Source organism: Aethalodelphis obliquidens, unplaced genomic scaffold (genome assembly GCF_003676395.1).
Source record: "Aethalodelphis obliquidens isolate GAN/ISIS:26980383/991018 unplaced genomic scaffold, ASM367639v1 scaffold35, whole genome shotgun sequence".
Lineage (NCBI taxonomy): Eukaryota > Metazoa > Chordata > Mammalia > Artiodactyla > Delphinidae > Aethalodelphis > Aethalodelphis obliquidens.
In genome coordinates, this window is record NW_020837979.1 from 20,299,233 (window position 1) to 20,304,909 (window position 5,677).

Sequence of the window (5,677 nt, forward strand, 5' to 3'; positions counted from 1 at the left end):
CTCCCTCCCTCCCTCCTTTCTTTCCTTCTTGCCTTCTTTCCTTCTTTGCTTCTTTCTTTCTTTCTTCCTTCCTTCCTACCCTCCTTTCCTTCTTTCTTTCCTCATACTTCTACTAATTCCCTCTACTTTTTCTCCCTTTTATCCTGAGCCTGTGATGAAAAGCTTTTGGTGCTCCAGCCAGGAAGCAGGGCTCTGCCTCTGAGGTAGGACAGACAACTTCAGGACACTGATCAACAAGAGACCTCCCAGCTCCACATAATATCAAACGGCGAAAATCTCCCAGAGACCTCCATCTTAACACCAGCACCCAGCTTCACTCAACGACCAGCAAGCCACAGTGCTGGAAAACCTATGCCAAACAACTAGCAAAACAGGAACACAACCCCACCCATTAGCAGAGAGGCTGCCTAAAATCATAATAAGGCCACAGACACCCCCAAACACACCACCAGACGTGAACCTGCCCACTAGAGAGACAAGATCCAGCCTCATCCACCACAACACAGGCACTAGCCCCCTCCACCAGGAAGCCTACACAACCCACTGAACCAACCTTAGCCACTGGAGACAGACATCAAAAACAGGAGGAACTACAAACCTGCAGCCTGCAAAAAGGAGACCCCAAACACAGTAAGATAAGCAAAATGAGAAGACAGAAAAACACACAGCAGATAAAGGAGCAAGATAAAAATGCACCAGACCTAAGAAATGAAGAGGAAATAGGCAGTCTACCTGAAAGAGAATTCAGAATAATGATAGTAAGGTTGATCCGAAATCTTGGAGATAGAATGGACAATAGATTGGACAAAATGCAAGAATCAGTTAACAAGGACCTAGAAGAACTAAAGATGAAACAAGCAACGATGAACAACACAATAAATGAAATTAAAAGTACTCTAGATGGGATCAATAGCAGAATAACTGAGGCAGAAGAACGGATAAGTGACCTGGAAGATAAAATAGTGGAAATAACTACTGCAGAGCAGAATAAAGAAAAAAGAATGAAAAGAACTGAGGACAGTCTCAGAGACCTCTGGGACAACATTAAATGCACCAACATTCGAATTATAGGGGTTACAGAAGAAGAAGAGAAAAAGAAAGGGACTGAGAAAATATTTGAAGAGATTATAGTTGAAAACTTCCCTAATATGGGAAAGGAAATAGTTAATCAAGTCCAGGAAGCACAGAGAGTCCCATACAAGATAAATACAAGGAGAAATATGCCAAGACACATATTAATCAAACTGTCAAAAATTAAATACAAAGAAAGCATATTAAAAGCAGCAAGGGAAAAACAACAAATAACACATAAGGGAATCCCCATAAGGTTAACAGCTGATCTCTCAGCAGAAACCCTACAAGCCAGAAGGGAGTGGCAGGACATACTGAAAGTGATGAAGGAGAAAAACCTGCAGCCAAGACTACTCTACCCAGCAAGGATCTCATTCAGATTTGATGGAGAAATTAAAACCTTTACAGACAAGCAAAAGCTGAGAGAGTTCAGCACCACCAAACCAGCTTTACAACAAATGCTAAAGGATCTTCTCTAGGCAAGAAACACAAGAGAAGGAAAAGACCTATAATAACGAACCCAAAACAATTAAGAAAATGGGAATAGGAACATACATATCGATAATTACCTTAAATGTAAATGGACTAAATGCTCCCATCAAAAGACACAGATTAGCTGAATGGATACAAAAACAAGACCCTTATATATGCTGTCTACAAGAGACCCACTTCAGACCTAGAGACACATACAGACTGAAAGTAAGGGGATGGAAAAACATATTCCATGCAAATGGAAGCCAAAAGAAAGCTGGAGTAGCAATTCTCATATCAGACAAAATAGACTTTAAAATAAGGACTATTAAAAGAGACAAAGAAGGACACTACATAATGATCAAGGGATCGATCCAAGAAGAAGATATAACAATTGTAAATATTTATGCACCCAACATAGGAGCACCTCAATACATAAGGCAAATACTAACAGCCATAAAAGGGGAAATCGACAGTAACACATTCATAGTAGGGGACTTAAACACCCCACTTTCACCCATGGACAGATCATCCAAAATGAAAATAAATAAGGAAACACAAGCTTTAAATGATACATTAAACAAGATGGACTTAATTGATATTTATAGGACACTCCATCCAAAAACAACAGAATACACATTTTTATCAAGTGCTCATGGAACATTCTCCAGGATAGATCATATCTTAGGTCACAAATCAAGCCTTGGTAAATTTAAGAAAATTGAAATTGTATCAAGTATCTTTTCTGACCACAACGCCATGAGACTAGATATCAATTACAGGAAAAGATCTGTAAAAAATACAAACACATGGAGGCTAAACAATACACTACTTAATAATGAAGAGATCACTGAAGAAATCAAAGAGGAAATCAAAAAATACCTAGAAACAAATGACAATGGAGACACAACGACCCAAAACCTGTGGGATGCAGCAAAAGCAGTTCTAAGGGGGAAGTTTATAGCAATACAAGCCCACCTTAAGAAGCAGGAAACATCTCGAATAAACAACCTAACCTTGCACCTCAAGCAATTAGAGAAAGAAGAACAAAAAAACCCCAAAGCTAGCAGAAGGAACGAAATCATAAAAATCAGATCAGAAATAAATGAAAAAGAAATGAAGGAAACAATAGCAAAGATCAATAAAACTAAAAGCTGGTTCTTTGAGAAGATAAACAAAATAGATAAACCACTAGCCAGACTCATCAAGAAAAAAAGGGAGAAGACTCAAATCAATAGAATTAGAAATGAAAAAGGAGAGGTAACAACTGACACTGCAGAGATAAAAGAGATCATGAGAGATTACTACAAGCAACTCTATGCCAATAAAATGGACAATCTGGAAGAAATGGACAAATTCTTAGAAATGCATAAGCTGCCAAGACTGAATCAGGAAGAAATAGAAAATATGAACAGACCAAACACAAGCACTGAAATTGAGACTGCTATTAAAATCTTCCAACAAAGAAAAGCCCAGGACCAGATGGCTTCACAGGCGAATTCTATCAAACATTTAGAGAAGAGCTAACACCTATCCTTCTCAAACTCTTCCAAAATATAGCAGAGGGAGGACCACTCCCTAACTCCTTCTACGAGGCCACCATCACCTTGATACCAAAACCAGACAAGGATGTCACAAAGAAAGAAACCTACAGGCCAATATCACTGATGAACATAGATGCAAAAATCCTCAACAAAATACTAGCAAACAGAATCCAACAGCACATTAAAAGGATCATACACCATGATCAAGTGGGGTTTATTCCAGGAATGCAAGGATTCTTCAATATACGCAAATCTATCAATGTGATAAACCATATTAACAAATTGAAGGAGAAAAACCATATGATCATCTCAATAGATGCAGAGAAAGCTTTTGACAAAATTCAACACCCATTTATGATAAAAACCCTGCAGAAAGTAGGCATAGTGGGAACTTTCCTCAACATAATAAAGGCCATATATGACAAGCCCACAGCAAACATCATCCTCAATGGTGAAAAACTGAAAGCATTTCCACTAAGATCAGGAACAAGACAAGGTTGCCCACTCTCACCACTATTATTCAACATTGTTTTGGAAGTTTTAGCCACAGCAATCAGAGAAGAAAAGGAAATAAAAGGAATCCAAATTGGAAAAGAAGAAGTAAAGCTATCACTGTTTGCAGATGACATGATCCTATACATAGAGAACCCTAAAGATGCTACCAGAAAACTACTAGAGCTAATCAATGAATTTGGTAAAGTGGCAGGATACAAAATTAATGCACAGAAATCTCTGGCATTCCTATATACTAATGATGAAAAATCTGAAAGTGAAATCAAGAAAACACTCCCATTTACCACTGCAACAAAAATAATAAAATATCTAGGAATAAACCTACCTAAGGAGACAAAAGACCTGTATGCAGAAAATTATAAGACACTGATGAAAGAAATTAAAGATGATATAAATAGATGGAGAGATATACCATGTTCTTGGATTGGAAGAATCAACATTGTGAAAATGACTCTACTACCCAAAGCAATCTATAGATTCAATGCAATCCCTATCAAACTACCACTGGCATTTTTCACAGAACTAGAACAAAAAATTTCACAATTTGTAAGGAAACACAAAAGACCCCGAATAGCCAAAGCAATCTTGAGAACGAAAGAAGGAACTGGAGGAATCAGGCTCCCTGACTTCAGACTATACTACAAAGCTACAGTCATCAAGACGGTATGGTACTGGCACAAAAACAGAAAGATAGATCAATGGAACAGGATAGAAAGCCCAGAGATAAACCCATGCGCATATGGACACCTTATCTTTGATAAAGGTGGCAGTAATGTACAATGGAGAAAGGACAGCCTCTTCAATAAGTGGTGCTGGAAAAACTGGACAGGTACATGTAAAAGTATGAGATTAGATCACTCCCTAACACCATACACAAAAATAAGCTCAAAATGGATTAAAGACCTAAATATAAGGCCAGAAACTATCAAACTCTTAGAGGAAAACATAGGCAGAACACTCTATGACATAAATCAAAGCAAGATCCTTTCTGACCCACCTCCTAGAGTAATGGAAATAAAAACAAAAATAAACAAATGGGACCTAATGAAACTTCAAAGCTTTTGCACAGCAAAGGAAACCATAAACAAGACCAAAAGACAACCCTCAGAATGGGAGAAACTATTTGCAAATGAAGTAACCGACAAAGGATTAATTTCCAAAATTTACAAGCAGCTCATGCAGCTCAATAACAAGAAAACAAACAACCCAATCCAAAAATGGGCAGAAGACCTAAATAGATATTTCTCCAAAGAAGATATACAGACTGCCAACAAACACATGAAAGAATGCTCAACATCATTAATCATTAGAGAAATGCAAATCAAAACTACAATGAGATATCATCTCACACCAGTCAGAATGGCCATCATCAAAAAATCTAGAAGCAATAAATGCTGGAGAGGGTGTGGAGAAAAGGGAACACTCTTGCACTGCTGGTGGGAATGTGAATTGGTTCAGCCACTATGGAGAACAGTATGGAGGTTCCTTAAAAAACTACAAATAGAACTACCATATGACCCAGCAATCCCACTACTGGGCATATACCCTGAGAAAACCAAAATTCAAAAAGAGTCATGTACCAAAATGTTCATTGCAGCTCTATTTACAATAGCCCGGAGATGGAAACAACCTAAGTGCCCGTCATCAGATGAATGGATAAAGAAGATGTGGCACATATATACAATGGAATATTACTCAGCCATAAAAAGAAACGAAATTGAGCTATTTGTAATGAGGTGGATAGACCTAGAGTCTGTCATACAGAGTGAAGTAAGTCAGAAAGAAAAAGACAAATACCGTATGCTAACACATATATATGGAATTTAAGAAAAAAATGTCATGAAGAACCTAGGGTTAAAGCAGGAATAAAGATGCAGACCTCCTAGAGAACGGACTTGAGGTTATGGGGAGGGGGAAGGGTGAGCTGTGACAGGGCGAGAGAGAGTCATGGGCATATACACACTAACAAACGCAGTAAAGTAGATAGCTAGTGGGAAGCAGCCGAATGGCACAGGGATATTGGCTCGGTGCTTTGTGACAGCCTGGAGGGGTGGGATGGGGAGGGTGGGAGGGAGGGA

The 5,677-nt window shown here is 38.5% G+C and overlaps 1 pseudogene; it reads left to right on the top strand.

The window, feature by feature from the left end:
• Nucleotides 1–5,677, top strand: part of LOC113631978 (lithostathine-like) — a 15,701-nt pseudogene that overhangs the window by 9,543 nt on the left and 481 nt on the right.